General features: G+C 42.1%; 1 long non-coding RNA gene across 1 annotated transcript in view; it reads right to left on the bottom strand.

Annotated features, from left to right (window-relative positions):
* Positions 1 to 15671, bottom strand: part of LOC144773465 (uncharacterized) — a 1091729-nt gene extending 1076058 nt beyond the window's left edge. Inside the window, exon 1 of the long non-coding RNA XR_013599985.1 lies at positions 15595 to 15671. This is a non-coding gene — a long non-coding RNA (uncharacterized LOC144773465). The remainder of the gene's footprint in view (positions 1 to 15594) is intronic.
* Between the last annotated feature and the right edge of the window lie 7242 nt (positions 15672 to 22913).

Here is a 22913-nt window from a genome sequence, read left to right as displayed (position 1 = left end):
ACACTCTATATCAAAGGACCGGTATTAGCGAGTCCAAAAGATGTTTAGTGCATCATTAGAAGTAAACGGTATTATTTAAATAAGTGTTATGCCAAGAGAGACAAGTACAATTGGTATTGAGGTTGTCTACGTACTTGATCCCTAAGGAGATAATGCCCATGAGCCTTAAAATGGGTGGGAAGGGTGCATATAGTCACACACTGAGAATAAAAAAAAGGAATAGCTGGTTATTACAAAATGTCATTGATCGTTGTCTGATCCTCATTTAACCTACTGGTGCTAGGCGGCTATGCTGTACTTACTCCTCCAAGGACACTGCCTCTCCTATGTCAAGCCTTCGCGCGGCTCCGTGAACAATGGGACTGCGTGGGGTGCGCCCTTAAATAGTAAGGTTAATTGGTATTCCTGCCTCAAAATCTGTATTCAATTGTGTGCACCTGTTGAAAGTCTCCCGGAAGTAGTTCAAACAAACTTCTTCCTTTTATGGGGCTTCGAAGAGTGTGTTGAAGACTAGACTGCCAACCTCACTGGTACCGAAGAAGAGAGAATACTCTCTGTCACAGTCATTGCTCACTCATCACGTAGGTGCATGTGAAAAAAGAAGAAAAGAATGTCATCCATGATTTATGAGGAACGATGGATGCTACAGGGACTCGATTATTTCCAGAAATTGGGAAATTAGCCAAAATCGTTCTCCAATACTGATGTGTGCAAAAGGTTACATAGGAAAAACCGGGGGGAATATGTATGGAGAACGACCAGCGTAATTTATAAAATATAAGGAGTATTTGGCCCAATTGTGCTCAATGGGGTCCTAATAGAAGTGGTTCCTAAGTTTTTTAAGGAACCATATGAAGTGACAACACTGTCCCGATAAAGTTAGCTTGATACTACGCAATCATAAAAATGTATGTCACCACTGGTGAATGTTCAGAAAAAGGATAGATGCATGTGAAATCGTCTACCTTACTGCCGAGGCCCTCATGAGGCAAGGGGAACCCATCACACTACCAGAAAGGCCACCATGCCCGGGCCGATATTACCTGGGGGACCCCATCCCCCGGGGCATGGCCAGGTCATTGGGGACCGCAGGGGTAGCCTCAAGGCCCCTGTGGTCCCTGCTGGCTCCCCGCCTCCGGTGGGATCTGGCATTGTTTATGGGCAGAGGGAGCTGCAAATAGCTAGGCCCAGGGGGTCAGGGTGTTTCTACCCTGACCCCTTTTCTTGTTTTTCGTTGTTTTTTCACCTTTTTTCTTGGGACTCAGTTCATGGCTGCCAAAACTGTCTGGTTGGAAGCGTTGGAAGCCAATCAGATTATAGGCTCAGGATCGGGAGGGTTCGAGGATCCTCAGCATCTCTATTTGAATATCTGAGAAATGTTTAAATTACTCAGGAACCACTAAATGGATTTATACTATTTAATAAAAAGATTCTGCCAAATTTGGTGTAATTCCTTTAAGCAGTTCAGGCTGTAGCAGCAGCAACAGTTTCCTATGGAAATGAACATAGAAAAAAGGTGTTTTCGGTCCCTCCTTTTTTCTCGTCCCCCACTTGACAGATCACCATGACATTTTTAAGACAGCTGCTAAATTGAGTGGGCCATTAGTTTAGAAAATTGTGCTCCACAGAACAAGTCATTGATACACATAGAATGGTACTAAGTAGTAGCAGAGGTCAGTCTAAGGTTAACTGTTGTTTTATTAGCCTGGTTCATTGTAATGAACTTTAATTGGAGGTTACCAAGCTTACAGGTCAAAGCAGCAGCTACTTCTTTTGAGAACTGATTGTCGTGACCACCTGTGGCGGCTACCTTATTTTCCAGTCATTTTATTAATACTAGTTGGTTGCTTGAACTTACAACATGCCAGATTAATAAAGATTGTAAAGCTAATGTTTAGAGCCATGTTCTCTGTATTCAAGGAGCGATGATACCCTGTTCACAGGTCCAGACTCCCAGTTTGTTCCAGTCAGCTTTGATCTGCGCAATTCCAACAGTGCTGGGCAGAGACATACCACGTGCACCAGAGATTAATCTGATTGTTCACAACCCCTGCACACAACCTTGCCTAAAGCACATTGCCAAGGAGAAATATGGTTTAAAAAATGCCACTCACACAGCCTAAGCACCAAAAATCTCTGTTTTAAATGTATAGAGTAATAATAATAATATTAATAATAATAAGCAATTTGTAAAGCGCCTGGCTACACAAAAAGAACAGTGTGTCCCCGCTCTAACTGCTGCTAGATTTCACGAGGCAGATGTTAACAAGCCAAAGAGAGGGAAGGTTTACGTGATAGGGAACAGAAACGTTTTGAGTTTCCCCCGGAATCTAGATTCGGAGGGTTCCATTCGGAGGTGGAGTGGGAGTTCATTCCACTGTTTAGAGGCCAAGTGCCTGAAAGAACGGCCACCCATCCTGGCTCTGGTAATACGGTGAAGTTTAAACAGCATCGCGCCGGACGATCTCAAATTCCGAGTAGGGCGATGTACAGTGAGGAGATTCTTTAAGTAATCTGGGCCTTTGCCCTGGGCGATGCGGTGCGCAAAACAAAGGGCTTTAAATCTAATCCGTTCCCTGACTGGGAGCCAGTGGAGCTTGGCCAGAGCGGTCTTCCCAGAAGCTCTGCGCAAAAAGCCCGAGCACAAGGCGTGCGGCGGCGTTCTGAACGCACTGAAGTTGGTGAAGGCCTTTCTTACTCAGACCTATCAGCAGAGCATTCCCATAGTCAAGGTGAGGAGTCACCAGGGCATGGACAATAGTCTTTCTGGCTCCAGTAGGGAGGAGATCTAGAACCTTCCGAAGGACCCTCAGTACTTACCGGTCACCTTGCTGACATGGGATTTATAGGAGAGGTCCGAGTCAAGCACTACGCCAAGGTTTCTTACCGAATCCGCAGGAATGGGAGGACTGCCCAATTCAGTGGGCCACCACATGTGAGACCATGCTGATGCTGCTTTCCCAACCACCAGCAGTTCTGTTTTTTCGCCATTAAGGCGCAGCCAGTTGTTGTTCATCCAAGATGCCACTGATGACAGACAGTTGGCAAAGTTAGTGGCATCCTCTCTGTGGTCGGGCGTAAGCTTGAACATCAATTGGGTGTCATCAGCATAGCTAACCATGCCCACCCCAAATGCCTCCACTACGTGAGCCAGGGGTTCCATATAGATATTAAACAAGGTAGGGCTCAAGCTCGAGCCCTGGGGAACCCCATGGCTCACTTTCCGGAGGGAAGATTTGAAGGGTGGGCAGTGCATCTGAAAGCTTCTATTGGCCAGGAAGGATCTTAGCCAGGCATAGGCTGATCCTGCCACCCCCATATCAGAAAGACGAGACAGCAGTGTTGTGTGCAGTACGGTGTCAAAAGCTGCACTCAGATCTAATAAAACCAACGCTGCTGTCTCTCCTTCCTCCACTATCTGTCTAAGGTACTCAGTGGAATAGAGAACGGCTGACTCAGTAGAGTAACCAGTTCTAAATCCCGATTGTGAGGGGTGGAGGAGGGCTTCTTCCTCAAGATATTCCATGAGCTGCCTGTTAACCACCTTTTCTACGATTTTTGAACAGAAGGGAAGAAGGGAGATGGGACGAAGATTTTGGAGTTGAGAGATATGGATGTTGGGTTTCTTTTTTAGAGGAATAACCTGGGCTGTTTTCCACGCGTCAAGTACGTGGCATTCCTGGAAACACAATGTTACCATATGGCTAATATGGTCAAACAATGTGCTCTCCATGACTCCTTTACAATGTGCAGGTGGGCACGCGTCGCAGGGAGAGCCAGATTGTATGCTGTTGACGATACATAATAGTTCATGTCTTTCAGGTGTTTTGAAACATGTGAGATGGGATTTCCCTATAGAACTATCTCTTACGTCCACATGGTAGATGCAAGCAAGATGATGCAAAGGAGGGGCCAACTGATAAGATTTAATTACTGCCCATGCATACTTTTGATTGGCTAAAGTCTCTTTGTTGAACAAACTGGAGCACAGATAAATTCGCTTCTTAGTGCTTACTTTAAAAGCTTTTTTACTTGGATTGAGATGCCACAGTTCACTTGCTGGTAATTTTAGCAGGCATTCATTAAAAAATCTACTGTATGACCCGCTGGGGTTACAGATGCTGATATGAGTCCATAACAGGGACTCAAGCGAGCCATCTCTAGCCTGCCTCAGCATGTGATACAGTTTAAGAAAGGCACCCACACTTTGTAGAGAGTAATTTACATGTCCATGCTCTAGGCGAATTACGCAGTGGATGAGGTGAATTGTAGCCACAGCACCTTTTTGAAGATTTTAGTCACACGTTGGATAAGTGCAATGCTAAGCTTGCACTAAAGTGTGCTCACTACCATACTCCAAAGTGGGGCCTCTTTTGGTTTGGCCCGCATTACCGCCACCATTGACGCTAAGTAAGGGCCTGTCACCTTTTTACTGAGTTTGGAGAGACTGACTTGAAGTGCCAGAGCTTTCTTGGCAATTTGATTATGATGTTTTAACAAAGAGCCCCTTGAATTTGTGTATAACCCCAGATATTTATAGGTATTACCCATCGAAATGTGAAGGTTGCTATACAACTACAGCACTTCCTGCCAAATATAACTACTTGATTTTTCTTTAGATTAACCTCCAAGTTGTTCATGGTGGTGTAGTTGTATAATGTATTCAGCAGGTGTTGCAGACTCCGAAGATCTATTATAATATTAACCTATAGTTACACACACAAAAATAAAGACTTGTAAAATTAATACTAAGCTCTGTATGAGGTATAGTCATTGGCGGGTACCGAGGCTGGGGAAGACACTATGCCACTAATTATGTTGGTCTGAGCTAATGGATATTAATTTAATCTTTTCATACAGTCCATTAGAGTTTCATCTTTCTCTCTTGCGCTTACTAGTGCAGACACTACAAATTTGAATTGAGTTTGAATTGGAAATTAATATATTTGGTTGAAGAGTGAAAATCTGGATGAAGCTTTACTGCTGTTATCTGTGGGTAGTGGTCGCTTACTTCACACATTTCATTTTGAAAATCAACTATATATAAACAGAGCCATAGAAGCGGCCGTTTAGTCAGATTTAGTGGTGGACTTTTTTGACATATGCATCGAAGCCGGGCATTTATCCACTATGAATCTCACATTTAGGATTCATCACCATGAAGCTGCTATCCATGAAGGGTTCAGGGAATCCTAACATTTGCTTCACCTAGATGGAGGGATTGCCTGCTCCATATTGCATCTTGCAATGAGAAATTGTCATCATATTCTTAGAAATTGAAGAAGTTTCAGCTTACTTCCCACAAGATTATTATAAATTGAAAGTCATGAGCTGATTTAAGATTGCTAAGTGCATTTTCCAAGAACAGTATGGCTGCTGACTTTGATTTATTATCTGGGTTAACCACATCGGTGCTCATGACGGCTCCCGGCCATCATGAGTCACGGTAGGCGTGTGCTCATGATGGCCGGGAGCTGTCAGAACGTTGCTGCTCTGCCCACGTGCTGTTAATTCCCTGCCTGTGCAGTAGAATTAATCAGTGGGCAGAGCTCTGACAGCTCCCAGCCGTCATGAGCACATGCCCCCCGTGATTTATGACGGCCGAGAGTGGTCATGAGCACCGCGGCGCCACTCCCACCCCTTGCCCCACCCGCACTGTGGTGGAATTCCCACCACAGCTAAGTGGCTAAGATAAACGTTCAGTAGTATAAATGGGTGTTTTATTGAGCCCAGCCCTCAATTTTGACCAGCTGAAACCAGTTCTCTGTCCAGAGTAACAGTTTGGCGTGGAGTTTCAGTTGCAACGAGATTTACATAGCTGAGCCCCCTTTTGGATGTCTTTTAAAGCTTTTTCTGGTTGCAATCTTTGAAAATTCCATGTACCCCATCAGGATCACCAAATAGTCAACACATGTCTCTTGTAGCAATATAGCTTGGAACTGCCTAAGATAGTCTACCACTTCTGTATTATGTGCCATCTTTACGTCTGTCCTAGTTTGATCTTAATGACTTGGACTTACAGTGCCAATGGAGTTTCTAAGGATAGCGAAAGGATTGTATGACATCAGCTTTTTTCCTGTCTGTGTATCATGTACAATTGTTCTTAGTATTTGTGAATTAACCAATATAGGGTTTCATGCAGCTGAAACAGACCAATGTGACATTTTCTCTTCCTACATTGCTTCCAAAGGATCAAGCCTAACCACAAAGAGAGATGGATATCGAATATTGAAGGAGGGCGAGATCTTAATGCCCCACGCCCAAAAAGTGTATTTTTCGATAAACACTTTTAAGGTTAGTTCAGATGATGTCATAGTGATCAGTGTGGGTTCAGTGACTTTCACTCCTCTAGATTTTGTAAATGCTACTGATAAGATGTCTGATAAATTAAGGTTTTCAAGGGACTTAATATTCTTGAAGAGTTTCATCAGGTTGCCACATTTAGCATGTTGTGTGACCCTAATGAGGAGTATGAAGGTATCAACAAGACTTTATTACTAATTTATTTGGACTGTGTCCCGTCGGTGATGGTGACCATCTTGTTGGAGTCTTGCTCAGCTCAGCTAGGACCACTTTTGGTGTGAGTGTATTAAAGTCCTTTGGACTCTTGTCTCTCTTGTCCAATAATGGTGGTTGCATAGATACCAAGTGAATACTTGGCTTGTGTGAGCAGAATCATGCACTGCTAGAACTTAATGTTTCTACTGTCTGAGCTGAGTTTTTTTAAATGACGATTGGAAATAGCTTCTCTTCTGTGCTCTTCGTCCCCTGGACTGTTATTTTAGAGTTCCATTCCTGTCATTTATGGAGCCTTTTGTGGTCACCCATTGACAATTTAGTGCATTGACTCCTGACCTTATTGGCTGTGCTGGATGCCACTTCGCCCTCTGTTGTAAGGGGTCAGGGATTGAGGTACCTGAATCGAAGTCATTTTAATATGGCCTCCTGTGTATCCTTAGTATTGATAACAGAAAGCTTTAGCTGTGAACCTGGTGTTGCTGCAGTTGTTGTAGTTCTTGGCGCTGGATGTATAGCTTTAAGAGCAAGTTTTTGAATTACACCTGCCCCCAATGAAGCGATTTCAGCGAAAGTTGTGTTTTCACTGGGGAGATATAATGATTAGGAGGATCATACGTAGGCTTTCCTGTTTTCAGTTTCTATTTTTGGTCAATTCTGGTGTTTTTTCCCAATGTTTTTACGTTATATCAATAGCTTAAAAAAACTGTGATTTTCATTGGTTACACATTTTCGCTACAATAAAAACAACAGAGACAGTGTTTTTCTGGTGTTTATGGAACATTTTGCTTTTATTATTGCTTGCTTTTTGCACTGATAGTGCATGGTATATAGACAGTGTACGTACAGTGTATATGGAGTCCAAACATATTTTTGCAAATTAAACTTTTTGTAGTACACCATACAATACTTCTTCAGTTAGTCTTTGGTAATTTGTGCTCGATCTTTCCTTCCCATGTCAACTTTTTTCTGTGAAAAGGCACGCTCCACATTGGCACTTTAGAAGGGCAACACCAAAACAGCCAGTACACGATTTGGTAACTCTGGCCAATTACATAGCTTTCCTTACCAATGATGGTGCACTTGAAGATTGCGATTCTCTGGGCAGGTTCTGCAACATTTTTGTCGAACTGGTTGCTTATGCCCTCAGGGTTATTGAAGCGGTCAATAATGAAGCAGCACTTTTGAAACTACGGAGAAAATTCCCCTTTATGGAAGGGATCTAGAACTTGAACAGAGTACCAGTGAGGTTTCATTGACTTTGAATGCAATGGTTGGTGAAGGGACATTTCTATGCATCATTGCAAGCCATTTCTCATACATAAAAAATAAAAGTTCCTGAAGTGCTCTTCAACTTTGCTTTGCTTACCAAGTGGCAAGTACTCTAACATGGAACATATTGCAGTGCCAAAGTCACTAAATGTGTCACCTAGCATACTCTCAAGGAGATATTTCAGAGCTACACCAATTATGCTGTACACTTGGCTGACAAGGGTGTTTTCAGACTCTAGTTTGTTTTATAATGTCCACTTAAGCAGTCATTTTTCCTGTAAAAACCTAAGAATGCAGTAGAGCGTACTTTTTATCACATCACTATCAATTTCGACCAATGATCCTCCGAATTTTTGCCTTTGGCATTAGCACTCAGCAAAAAGTCTGTAAACAGTTGTGACAAGGATAATATAGCATTCACAGCCCCTTGGAATGAGAACCATCAGCTAAGTGACACAGTTGGGATGACTCTTTCTTTGATCCACACAAAGCACAAAGTGAGAAAAATGTGTGTTTTAGTTCCCATGCATAACAAAACAGTGCACCAGAATGGAATAAAAAGTTGAAAGCATTCTTCATTAACTCTGAAGATTGTAAAAATACTTTCAGCATACTATCTAACAAGTAGCAAGGATCTCTTACAGGGAAGCACTTGAGCTCAGGTATACATTTTGACAGGTCATCACACAGCTGTTTTATATGCATAGCTGAATTACTACAAATACAAACAATATCACTCCATTCTTTGTTGAACTTGAAAAGAACCAAGTGAGATTATTGCCAAATGGTCACAAGATATTGAACGTACCAAATGTCCTAAGTGCGACCTGGTGGCAGCAGATCTTATTCATATGATCTATTCCTGTCCAGCACTGAAATCGTTTTGGCAAGAAATAGAATTTTTTTTACATCAAAAACAACTGATTAGTTTTCCACTTAATTCATCTATGGTTTTACTTTCTATACATGAGGGAAGCAAAAATAATCTAAATTGGTTAGACATAGCAATTTCATGTGCTAGATTGGTAATAGCTAGAGCTTGGATATCGCTTGGATATCGCCAAACCCACCTTATAAGACTGAGTGGCTAATGTTATTACATGAGATATACACTATGGAAAAAGCTCTTGCTAAGAACAGGAGCCGGAAATCTGTAGATAGAATGGAAAAGATTTGGGCTAATTTTGTATAAAAGTTAAGTGTTATAAGTGTTATAGGATGAACTTTCATGTGGTTTTTCCCCCTTTTTTTTTTTTTTTTTTTTTCTTCTGTAAAAAGTCTTTTTGTTAGGCTGAAGCTGTAACATCTAAAGAATACTGGCTTAATTAATTAGTATACCGATGCTATCCCTGATATCACTCTAAATTATGGTATGTCATTTTTTGCTACATTGTCTTTCAGTTTGTGACTTGTCTGCCAAATAAAAAATTTATAAAAAAAAAAAAAAAGAAAAGAACCAAGTGACATTGCATTCCATGTTTTCCAAAAGTCTGGTGTCATGTTTTCACCACTATCCCAGATGCTTGATGATAGCCCTCTTTTCACATATACTTGTCACCATACCTTGCATTGAATGTTTAAAGCCTTAGGTGTTGGCAATTCACCTTCTATCAATACTGACTCACTAGAAACTGGGGGCTGATGCCTCAAGAGTTTTTACCCATTCTCTGTGGATAAATGTAATGGTACATATTGGGAAAGATTCTTATGAAACCAGCCATTTTACCCATCAGTGAAAGATGATTCAAACACAACCAAAATATCAAATATGATTCTGATATTTCCTGATCCATAACAGTTTAAAAATAATTAAACAAGACCTAAACATGCTTCTAACCCCTGCATCTTTAGACCAAAGACCACAAAACTAAAAAAAGCGAAAGGAAGAAGAAACAATATTTTAGTGGCATCCCTAATCAGCAAAACTCTAGCATAATAATGTTAACCCAGTATTTCTTGCTGCTAGCTTGTATAACAATGTTGCATTGTATTGGCCCCTTCAAGAAGAAACAAAATTACTCTTTCACTCTCCTTTTCCTTTCTGTGAATGGTATTCAGTTTTTAGTTATGAGGGTGTTTTTCCCTTTCAGTGGGGTTTTATCAGTTATTATAGGTTTAAACCTAAAACCGGACAGCCTAATCATAAGCCAGGCCCTTTTCAAGTTGAGATGGAGCTACGTTAGATTAAGTTCTTTTTTTTATCCCTGAATGATGAGTGTGTATGGTTTGTGCTTTTCTTAACACCTTCAATGCTAATGACAAGGTCAGCTCGTCATGCAGTACACTGGACGTGTGCTTGTGACGAGCTGACCTTGTCATGAACAATGGGAAAAACGAATATTCAGCACAGGAGAAAAATCTCCATAGCATTGAAGGTGTTAAGCTCCTCTACAAGGCTATTTAGAAACTGCAGCATTGTGCATTGTTTTTCCAATATAGATGAGCAGAGAAACAAGAAAAATCCGTTTCAGGGTCTTTCTGGACTCTGGAAATGCATTAATTTCGACAAAATACAATCTGGACGTTGATGGTAACGTGGTCTAGGGATTGAAGGGACAGCTGATGCAGCGAGCTCAGTGCCCCAGATCCTATTTTCTGCTTCCAGGGAATTAGCACAGTGTCTGTGCACTGACTAATGACCTCCATTCCCATCTTTGTCAGGTCCTTTGCTGATACTGTCTGTGTTAGTGGTGCCACTGCTTACCAAAGCCTCACTTGTGGAGTGTCCACACTCGGCGAAGTGGCTCTGCACACTTCTTCAGTTTTTCTAAAGAGGTCGGGTCTAGCCCTATAGAAGATGAGGTTCTGTTCATAAATCTATGGATTTCCATTTGTGACGCTCTTAACATTATTGAACCTGACTTTGGATGTTTATCCTGGGATTGTCTTGTTGCTGCCACTGATTGTGCAGCTCTAAGCCTTCCAGACCTTATAGTAGTGACTCTTGGGCTGAGTTATATTTATGCTTAGACTTCCACTTAGACTTCCACTTGGGCTTCCACTTATTACACAGGAAAAAGGGGGGATCCTCTGTTCTAAGCATCAGTGGATGGCTCTGAGGCACACAAGCTCCACTGGTGCCAGGACTATCTGCCTCTACATGCCACCTGAGCCACTAACCCTTCCAAAGGGGAGCCCTAAACGAGCCCTCTCAGTCTGCCTAGTCTTTAATACTGAACTTATAGGGCAGGGGAGGTTTGAGGACTGATTGAAATAAAATCACAGTCAATTTGGGCCATCTTGAGTTGGGGTGGGAAGAAGAGCCCTCTGGCGAGAATTTGGAGTAGAGACTGGAATATTCACTCGCATGACTGGCCCTAGCCCGTCCCAGTGGCATACCTGCCATTGTCTCCTCAACTCTTTTAGCTCAACAAGGACCCCGCAGGACCCAGAGTCCTCTGTGGCTTCCATGCCCTCTGCAGCCTCCCCAGCGCCTGCCATCTTACCCCACACATGGACATCGTAGCTGTACTGCTCTTGTGCTGAGGTTGAAGCCGAGGGCAACAATAGTGGGCAGGGTAAAGGCAGGAAGGCAGGCCGGTTGAAAAATGGTCTGTGTATCTGATCCTGGTAGGGGGAAAAGGGTGAAGGGCTGGTGGAGGAGCCTTCCCCTAACCAGTTCACCATTCCAGGGTTAGCCCAGCAGCTGGACGCCACAGCATCTTCAACACCCAGCTTGATTCAATCCAAAACATTCACATGGGCTCCATCACGTACGCCATCAGAAGACTCTCCAATTCCAGAGTACCACAAAGGGGAGTTTTATATTTTATTATAGTGTAGACAGAAGTGAGTTGGTAAACTTAGAGCTAAACTATAAATAAGGTCCTAAGTTTGAATGTGATAGACTGTAATATAATGTAATAATCTGTGTTAGTATTCCTTCCCACATAGCTGTAAATGAAATGAATAGGCAGTCAGATTTAAATATTTTATGAACAAAAAGAAATTGAAATGGTACTTGGAGACAATTTTGGGCTAATCTAGATAAGCAAGCTCAACAAAACGTCTTTTCTGATTATGTGTTTTAGCATCTGTATTTTTCATGATATCTAGTTTATGTGGATCTTGTAAACAATAGACGTGTACATTTTCATTCCTTTTTTTGTAAAGGCCAGAGGGTTAAATGTTTTGGTGAATGATTTGGAAGACTATTAATTATAGGCTCATTATAAATGTACCATTTAAATTATACAATATTATAGCATAAAGCAAAATATTTTGAGGGCGTTTCCCCCTCCAAAACTTTATGGCAAGAATTGGGGGAGTGGGAGAGACGTGGCTGCCTGCTGGGAGCGGGCTTATGAGATGATTTCAGGAATACTCTTTGTATATATGCTTATGAACCGCACTAAATATGAGACTTATAAAACAGCAAATACATCAAACAAAAACAGATATTATGCAAACAAACTGTTCTCCATAATTGGGGTGTTGTGAGCCCCTCAAATGTTTTGACCCCAATGCAACTATACCTGCTGTACTAATGGTACTAATGATGACTGCAGTGCTGAATAGCAGGCTATCTCCTCTGAATCTTTTACCCAGTGCTTAATTTGTAAAACATGAATTGCAGGTGCTCTAATTTTCTTAGGAGTACACACCCACTTCCCCAGCCTGCCCACTTCATCATGTGGCCCCACCCAATTCCTTTATTAGCTCCACCCCCATCCACAAGCCTCAACACGTCAGAGCTGCTTCCTCACTCCTTGAGTTCCACAAGAAGCTGAAGACATAAGCACCTCAGGGCCTCACATCTACATACCTGCCAAAGTGCCCTAATACCCTCTCGGGCCTTTAGTGCGCTATACAAATCAATATAACATGACTTAATATAAAATATTGAAAGCCTATGACAATAACTTAAAAGTTAACTGAAATTAGAGAATGTGTGTAAATCTCAAAATGCAGCTTTAGGAAGATATATCCCTGGGAGAAACCAGATTTCCTAGAGTGCAAATGAGACTTCACCAGCAAACTATCCAGCACTGTCAAGGACTTCTGATTAATGTGATCGACATTAGATTCTCATCTGAGTCAATCATGGAGTTGCTGCAGACTTTAAGCACTAGTGTCAAAGATAGCCAGTAATTTATGAATTATTGTTATTTTAAATATGAGGAAGAGTAAAACGATGAGACCTACAACACACCACCCTATAAACAGCAAAACAACAATATATTGAAGTCCACTGAAAAACTCAAGCAGTTTGTCCATACAAGTATATTCTCTGCAGTGTAATGACATGGCCGTAAGTACCTAGCACAGGAGTGGAAGAGCGTAAAACCAGTGGCTGTAGAACAGCTAGTCAGTATAGGTCAAAAGAGACATTAATGGTGAGTTAGTTTAGGTACATAATGCTGCTACTGATTGAAGTGGTGAAACCGCTGACCTAGTCACAAGCAACTGCACTGGTACACAAAGACGGCCCCTATCCTATCACACAACTCATTGCACTGGAGGGCCAGGGATTGCGCTACTGCAGTGAATACATGCTAAGCACACAGGCGCAATCTGGTCAACCGGGCAATGCACAACGACCTGCCAGTGACCATGACCACGCAGCATACTCTATCATCATCATCCTGAGATCAACAGAAGACATGAAGTACCAAGAGGGACTACCAGCAACGGCACATATGTCCAACTGTGGCACAGGCTCCAGCACCTCAACCCATTACTGATCCTTACATTTGTAGCCTACACTCTTTTTGACCAGTTAAATCCCATAACATTATTTTCATTCTTTATAACAGAGACACTTCCAAAATGCCACCAAACGCAATCACTATTACTAACTAAAGGGTAATCATCTTTGTCCCACCCATTGAAAAAAAATGAGGGTATGCATCTTAGATTTGAGCATAATTCAGCTTACTCTCCATTTGGACAAAGTTCTGCCAAGCTCAGACAGGATGATACCACAGCAAAAAGGGAAACTGGGTTTCCCTTTTTGGTAAACATGCAATAAAAATGCACCATTCATTTTTAAAAATTGCAAAAATCAGCAAATTAAGCATATTGCATAATGTATGCTAGACTTCAAAAGGTCATTACCGCCAGAGAAATATGTGAGTGATCTGACCAGACCTCTTTCTGTACGTGGGGTTCAACTCACAATAAGTGCTCTTCAAAGCAGTATCTAACTTCGTGAATCACCATGCAAGAGCTAATGTGGAGGCTACCATCAACAGAATAGCGTCAAGCCTGGGAGACACCTGGCTTTCCACAGGGAAATTTAAAACAGAAACAAGAACGTGTGTACCTTCGCCCCGTCCTATTTAAGTGCTTTTAAGAGGGAAGACACTGTTGTTATGCATTTACATTTCTAGCATTATCAAAACTTCACCTGAAGCATTACAATGAACATTGGTAGTCAAACATACTAGATTGCTTTGTAAGATACTTAACTAAATGTGATTTGTGATTTGTCTTGTTTCATATTCATTTCAAATGCTAGATAATATACATAACCAAAATGTATACATATGGAATACACAAATCTGGTTCTGCTAGTATTTGCATTAAACCTCCATAAGACATACTTACATCTCTGTAAGCCTCTCTGCAATAAAACAACATTATTCACTCATTTGAAGGTATTAAACCACTCTATGACGATAGCCAGGTTCTCACTTGGCTCTACTGAACTTGCATGTCTCTAAAACAAGCCTTGGGGTGCACCAAGCATCACTCCAAGACATTGCATAAGCAAATCTCCTAGTCTCAACATAAACAGACTACTACCCAAGTTTACATACAAAAATAACCTAAACTGCCAGTAGACAATGGGACACATGTACACGTTTGGGATTTAATTAAGTAGAAAATTATGAGAAATGGAATGCCCACTACGATAGGGTACCACACTGGTATTGAAAATATTACTTGTAAGGAGGGTGCGTCTTGTGGGTATGGAGGTAGTAGAGACAGGCGGGATCGGAGTTAATTTCTAATATAACAATCTGGGTATATGGAAGGGAGCACGCGGCCTGTGCCACTCATAGGATTAGCATGAGTTGATTCGGCTATTTTTGAATTACTTCTTCTAGAGAAATGTTGGGGTATTATAACTACTCTACGTTTGTGTGCAACCCGGGAATGGGAGAAGAATCAGCGAAACCAATAGGCTTTGCAAGAGCAGATCTTCGCCCCTCAAACTTCCCCGCCTTTGACTAAGGCAGTGATAGCAGCGGACAAGGCAGTGTGGACTCCAAGTAATATACTTCGGACGGTTGAGCTCGGTGCCGGCTAAAGGCTCAAGACGATACGTGAAAAGGTGCAAGCAGTGGTTTATGAAGCTAGTCAAGTATGTAACTCAAATAATGTGCTTTTCTTTCTTGTGCCTTCTTTATTTACTTGTGCCCCAAAGATCCAGGTTCAGTGTACAGCAAACGACCCAGGGCTGCAGCTCTTCCACAGCTGCTGCTGGCTTTTAACTTTACAAAAGCATACATGCCAATAGACCCGATTCAGGCGGGAGACTACCGATTTTTCAAGCCACAAATGGCTTTATTTCAGCTGTCTCCCGCCTGAAATTGCATTTTCTACAATAGAAGTCAATGGGTAATTTTCATTCTCCCGATTTTTTATTTTAAATCTCCCACGTCCCTGTCCTAAAATGTTGGCATGTATGCAAAAGATTTATTTTGTGGCAAAAGTGAAAAGCCAGCAGCAGCAGATGAAGAGCTACAGCCGTGGGCCTGACACATTATAAAATATAATTTTTTAGCATATTGAGATGTCAATACTTTGGAGACAAATATGTCATGATTATTAGAATCTAAAGTGAAAGTAATTACTTACTGAGACCGCCTTAATTAAACTGAGATGGAGGCCTGCTGCGCCACACGCTCCTTACTTCTGTCGCCGGCTGATGATTGGCCTGCAGCTGCGCAGTATGCTGGGTGGGCGCGGTTGAAAACAATGAATTTTAGCAGAATCTGGACACACTAGAAGATTCGTCACAGAGGGATCGGGGCGGGCTATTAATACGTTTTGTAATCGTTCATTGGTAGCGCATGAACGAATGTAAAATGAGGTGTGACAGTGACGCTGTGACGGAGACCTACGCTGAAGCAGGAATCCAGGCAGTTTTCCTTTCTGGCGGTAATTATCTTGCATGTAAAAAGTCGTAATTAAAATATTTTACCAGCGTGCAGTCACGTTTGATGTCAGCTCTTTACCGGGGAGGCTGGGATCCTACTCTGAGCTTAATGAGCAGCGTGCAGCCAACTTTTACTCATATTGCTTGTAGAATAGAGACTAGAGTGTAGACTCTGCCCTGACCAATAAGTGGCAATGCTAAGCACCGGAAAGCTCCGGCACAAATTAAGCACTGCTTTTACCTCTTCCCCACAATGACAAATCATCACCTCGGTCCTATTGCTTGAAAGTAAAATAGGCTCTGATGCCCCCTGGACCCCATTCCTGCTGCATCTGCCTTCTTAATGATAACCTGCAGTGGCCACTTACACACTCAGCAGCAGTACCATCTTCTCTACTGAAGGAAGTGGCCCGATTCAGGTCACTCGGGTCACTAATGACCACCTCTCAGCCTTTCATACCAAGTGAAGAGTCGGTCAGACAGTAGAGAATACAAACCAATGTCTGTTTATTCAGGTATAGTCAGAGTGGAGCCCAGTCTGCCCAGTTGCTAGGAGTGCAGCAGAGGGACTGAAATCGACAAGCATAAAGATACATTATGTACATTTCGTTACTGGGCTAGGACACGCCCATAGTGGAATTTTCCAGGCAAGTGCTGCAAAGCAATGGAATACAAGTGAAAAACAATCTCAGTGCTGCTGTCTTACTCTAAGTTACAAAGTCCAAGGTTGTTCCAGCCGGGCCTGTCACCAGACAAGTGGGAAAAGGCCTCTAACTGGAGAGAAAGGTATCTCCACTAAGAACAGTCTATTCATTAGTGAAGCAAAATGAAACCTTCACAAAACGAAACCTAGCAGAGGCCTTTACTCAAAATAGCAATTAGTTTTGATAATGACTTAAAATAGTGTCTAAACAGAAAATGGTGCCGCGGATGCTAACTTACTTAAGATAATGCACAAGCAGAAACATTTCTATTCTAACGGACCCTCCTTTTAGCATGAGCTAAAACATTTTCTGACAGCAACAAGAAAAAGAAAAAATCAGGAAAACAAAAGACCATGAGTATAACTTCTTATGAACGTTCCATATTTTCAGTATCGGTAAGAGAGGCCATAAGGAGGGAAGACGTCTCGAAAATGCCCTCATCTATCTGCATCTGGTTATCTATCTCCTTCTGCACCATAATTGCATCATTTATTATCATGAACTGATAATTTCCTCTTAGGAGAAGGTTGTTGCAATGAGAGCAAAAGAAGGGAAGGGACTGAATAAGGGCACAGCAAAGCACCAATACCACGATCAAGTAAATCACCTTTTCAAGATTCCAACCTCAGCCACCAAAAAGAGACGAACTCCAATTTCCACTTTCCATTTCCTTGACATTCTCGAGAATGTCTAATTTGTGTATGGTGATGTTCTCTTTCATATTTTTAATCCCAACTACACACTGGTTTCCCAATACCATGCATACACCTCCACTCGTGGCTATAAATCCACTGCGTATCTACTCTGCTCAGAATATATTCGCATACTTTCAAGCTGAGTGGTGATATTGCGTAAAGTAGCTACGGTAGTGTTAGACAAAATATGTAATTTGCATAAGAAATATTCTCTTGCTTTCTCACCCCGGACCAAAACTGATCCCATTACTATAGTTACTGACCTTTATATCAGCCACTCATTCACATAATTATTTAGTCAGGGTACTCTTAACCCAATGAACATTAGGCTTAGCATATTTGCAAGGCACACCTAAGGGCAACACCATCCCAAGAGCGACATCGTTGGTACCATTCTGAACATTAGAATAAATTCAGTTAGACAAAAAATAGAACCCCTGGTGTGCATAAATTGGTCCTTCATAATCTACTGCAGCACATCTAGTGTTCATTCAAAATGTACTCGGACCTTTGTCATTCACCAGGGGCATTGGATTTTTGTATAGCACTATCCTGGAACAATTGATATACAGAGAAGTGTCCATACTATTCACGGTGGAACAACAAGCAGGATAATAACCAGCCTCTTGTATAACTATCAATTCCTGGTAGTGCCAATCCCCCAATGTAACATTCTGTTCGCCCATGTAGAAGTGATCACAGTATGTATTGTTATCACACCCCGGATAAGGCATCCCCTGCGGCTTTTTATAATATAAACAAGGACCTGGATAACCAAAACCTGAAACTCCTTTCACTTCAGTAAATTGCCCTGGACAAAGGTAATTATAGTTCACAAGAGATAATGGGTATGCAGTCCATAAACTAGAGACAGATACAGTGGAATAGCAAGTGGTCCCTTCTCCGAAAAATCTCTTATATGGATGTAGAAACACATTACTTTGGCTGTCCATTTCTTTCTTGGTGGGGAAATAACTTTTTACCTTGGTACGTAAACGCACATCCTGATCATTCTCCAAAATCCATGATACCCCACACAATATTCCTAGCAATAATACTACAAGAGCAACGCACATCATTTTCTTCTTGCAGGTCCATACCACATTATACTGGGCAACAAACTTCACTGGCTGCTCTTCTTCGGCAACCAACCTACCAAAGGGAGGCATAACGAGCGATGGAATGGGGCCAAATGCAAAGGAAATATACAAGTTCCCAGTGTCCGTCAGAGCCTCACTGGTACAGCCTCCTATTGTTCATGAATACGATGGCTTTCTTGAGCACCGGCAGTAGAGCTTGCTCCATCTAAGCTTGTATCACATGTCGGTTCACGATGGTATACCTCCACAGTATACTTTGGTCTTCCCTATCTAATATTCACTAATAAAAGAGAGAGGGACCCCAGGACCAAAGGGATAGGGTTCCACAGTTGACACACGTCAAAATATAATTCCCTTTGGGCGAATTGTCATGGAAAGGCAAATTCTTACCAGTATGCAAATATACACTCAACAATCAATAGTATCAAATCATAACAAGGAAGCAATACAAAAAATGTTAAAAAGGTTTTAAGTGAAAACACAATAATAAAAGTAGATCTGCACAGTTTATTACCATACACTATAGTTTGTTAAAAATGGGAAACATACACAAAACGGAACATTATATACAAAATACATCCAACATTACAGTAAAAAAGGAGGTACAGGTAAAGGACTAAATTCCGACAAGAATACAGAATTTTCCTTAATTTGTTTTCCCAGTATTACTCCTTGAGCATCGACGCGTTTCGGTGGTGTAGTTAATGTTTAACAACCTTCATCAGGACAAAATAAATGTTTCCCAATGTTTCTCAAATACTATATATCGTTCAGTCTAGGTCAGGGGTACTCTGCCTCCTTTCCAGTCTCACAAGATGTTCGTCCAGCGAACTATCTCTTCAAAGTTAAAATAGTATTGTCCTCCTAATTTGTCTGGATAGGCATAAGGGGACAACAACACTAGTATTCTACGTTGTTCCTCGGCTGCGTTGTTCGCCACATGTGCCAATATAAATACGTATAACTATAAATATGTTGTAATAGGGCCACACACGCAGTATGGGTTTGGTCATTAGGACTCACACGATTGGAGTATAGAAATTCATTGTTAATAGGATTCCCAGGATACGGGGATCATTGGTCGCACTGGAAGGTTACAGTGTGCACTCCCTATCGGCGCTAAAGCAGAAGCGTCCCGCGTGTAGACAAACGTGGCTGGAAACGGCCAACAACGTAGAATACTAGTGTTGTTGTCCCCTTATGACTATCCAGACAAATTAGGAGGACAATACTATTTTAACTTTGAAGAGATAGTTCGCTGGACGAACATCTTGTGAGACTGGAAAGGAGGCAGAGTACCCCTGATCTAGACTGAACGATATATAGTATTTGAGAAACATTGGGAAACATTTATTTTGTCCTGATGAAGGTGGTTAAACATTAACTACACCACCGAAACGCGTCGATGCTCAAGGAGTAATACTGGGAAAACAAATTAAGGAAAATTCTGTATTCTTGTCGGAATTTAGTCCTTTACCTGTACCTCCTTTTTACTGTAATGTTGGATGTATTTTGTATATAATGTTCCGTTTTGTGTATGTTTCCCATTTTTAACAAACTATAGTGTATGGTAATAAACTGTGCAGATCTACTTTTATTATTGTGTTTTCACTTAAAACCTTTTTAACATTTTTTGTATTGCTTCCTTGTTATGATTTGATACTATTGATTGTTGAGTGTATATTTGCATACTGGTAAGAATTTGCCTTTCCATGACAATTCGCCCAAAGGGAATTATATTTTGACGTCTATCTAATATTCAAACAACTAAACTAAAGTCAGCAAAAATACTTCACTAAGCTCAATAAATCTTTGTTGGTACTATAACTCAGTACAACCTATCTTACATAGTCCATCCATATTCTCTTTTCTCCTTAGATGCACTTTCCCCCAACTGAGGGAGCAAATTATACCTGGCAGCCCCAGGCACTGTAGGATCAGCGAACAACGGCTCTTGGGTTGCTCCTATCTCCCGAGGAACAGCCGCATTCAACACATCTTCATTCTCCTTATTCGTTTGCATCCATGTCAGTTGGGCACCTTTAAAGGGAGCAAACTGAAGCACCTGTTTGCACTCGAAGTCCCCGATGCCATTCTTGTCCCATTGGTCGCAGGGTAAGGGCAAAGGAACCCTATGACAGTGGGTCGCATGAACCCAGTTCTTACGGTCAGTAACTTTCACAGCAGTGTGTGTCACCAAAAGGACCTGCTCAGGCACCTTCCAAAGACTCTGCAAACTTTTCTTTCGCTGAAAATTCTGGAGAAGAACAAAATATCCAGGCTGAATGTCATGTCCCTTTGGTGTAGCAGGCAGGGACTCCCGAACCTGTTGGTGAATAGAACCTAAACTTTCTGTTAACTGACCAAGAAAATCGAGTAACATAAGGTACTCAATTTCAGAAAACAGATGAGGGTGCAGGACTCCCCAGACATTAGCCGGGAATCCAAACACAACCCTGTACGGTGATAATTCTGTTCTAGAATGTGCTGTAGTTCTTGTTGAGAAAAAAGCCAACGGCAAAGCATCCGCCACTTCAATCCTGTCGTCTGAAGTATCTTCGCCAGTTTCAGTTTGAGAGTGCCAATGAACTTCTCAATCAAACCCGCTGGGGATGATTGGCAGCATGGAATTTTCGCTTGACATGAAGACCCTCACAAATCAATTGAATACTTTTGCATTAAAATGACTTCCGTTGCCACTCCAGATCACTCCCGGCAAGCCGAAACAAGGAAATAACTCCTTCAGGAGTACCTTTGCAGTTGTACTGGCTGTATTGTCTTTACCATTTGCTGAATGCACATACAACCACTAAAACCTACTTCAAATTATTATGTCTTTAACTCAACGTAGTCCATTTGAAGGACTTCAAAAGGAAAGGTGGGTGGTGCGAAGTTACCAGGTGGTGTAGCGGTACCTTTCCAGGATTATGCACCATGCATACCAAGCAGTACTTCACCTAGAGTGCAGCTGTCTTTTTAAAAATTATATTTTTTATTAACAATCATCGACAGTAAGCTTACAGTACATGATACTATCAGTCTGTTCAAGCACTTTCATAGTTGACAATTATAATGCACATTTTGCACTTTTAGGACAAATCAAGGAGAAAGCAAGTCATCAAGGGCTAGTGATTGCGGTGGGGTACAAATGTTTCCTCTGTAGGAATTCCACAGTTCCTGTATGCGGGACCATTTCTTAGGGCAGCCACAAGCTACATAAACCGTTTTTTCACGGAACATGCACCAGTCCATGCTGGTCTTCCATTCTCTCAGAGTAGGAGGAGCAGCTGCCCCCCAAGCTTGGGCTATATTCCTTTTGGCCACCATAAATCCAAGTGTGGTCCACTGCGTTTGGTGTATGTTAAGGTCAGTAGGCATATGTTGAGCAGACATCTAAGCGCCTCCGGGAGTAGGGAGATTCTCAGGACAGCCCCCACCACACCGTGAATTTCCCTTCAGTACGACTGGATGTAAGAGCTTTCCCAGATGATGTGTAGGAATGTGCCCAATTGGCCACACCCCCTGCAGCAGTCCCCAATGGGTGCCCTCCCCATTTGTACAATTATATATATTAGTACCTGGGCCTCGTCATGTATATTCTATGCAGGATTTGAAGTTGAACCAGCCGCAGTCTAGCTGGGATGGCCACCACTTTGGGGGAGGACAGGGCCTCCTGCCAGTCCTCATCATACAGTTCAATACCATCCGCCACCCATTTTTGTCGAAGCAGTGCAAGAGGGTAATCCAAGTTATGAATTAATTTATTGTAAACCAGCGAAATTGTCTTCTCTGGGAGTTGTCCGTCTAATACTCTATTTTCCAGTGGAGAGGACTTGGGAGGGGAGGAACCCATGGAACAGGCTGAGCGTAAGGCATTTGTGTTTGTCTGTAGCGGAAATGTTCTGAATCAGCCAGATCATGTTGTTCCTGTAAAGAAGTGAAAGTTTTTATGTCTCCCTTTTCCCACATATCTTGGATGTGGGCGATACCAATCAAGTCCCACTTGTCGAATCCCTTTGTCTGCCACAGGTTTCCCAGCTTTTCAGAATCCCATAAGAGGGTGGCCAATGTCAGTTTGCCCTCCCATCCCAGAGATCTGTTAGCTGCATGCCAGACGGTTACTGAATGCCCAGTAGGGTCTGTCAGTGGGGGTCGAACTGGTTTGTAGTGCAATGCTCTATTGTAATTCCCACCCGGGAGAAGCCACCTGTCCATTCGATAGCCTGAGTCATCAGGGACCCCGTAGGTGCCATGATTGATGGCTACCAGGTGGGCAGCCCAGTAATATCTTCTGATGTCAGGAAGGGCGATACCTCCATCATACTATTTCAAGGTTAGTTTATTGAGGGCTGTACGTGGTGATCCATTCCATAATAGTTCCCTCTGGAGTTGCTCAATTTCTTTAAAGTAAACAGAGGGAACAGCATCAAGCGAGATTTGCAAGGCATAGAGGAAGCGAAGGAGGGACATCATTTTAAAAAGTGCAGCCCTCCCGAGGAGGGACAACGGGAGGGTTCTC

Source organism: Lissotriton helveticus, chromosome 1_1, assembly GCF_964261635.1.
Source record: "Lissotriton helveticus chromosome 1_1, aLisHel1.1, whole genome shotgun sequence".
Lineage (NCBI taxonomy): Eukaryota > Metazoa > Chordata > Amphibia > Caudata > Salamandridae > Lissotriton > Lissotriton helveticus.
This window is presented reverse-complemented; position numbering and strand designations above follow the sequence as displayed.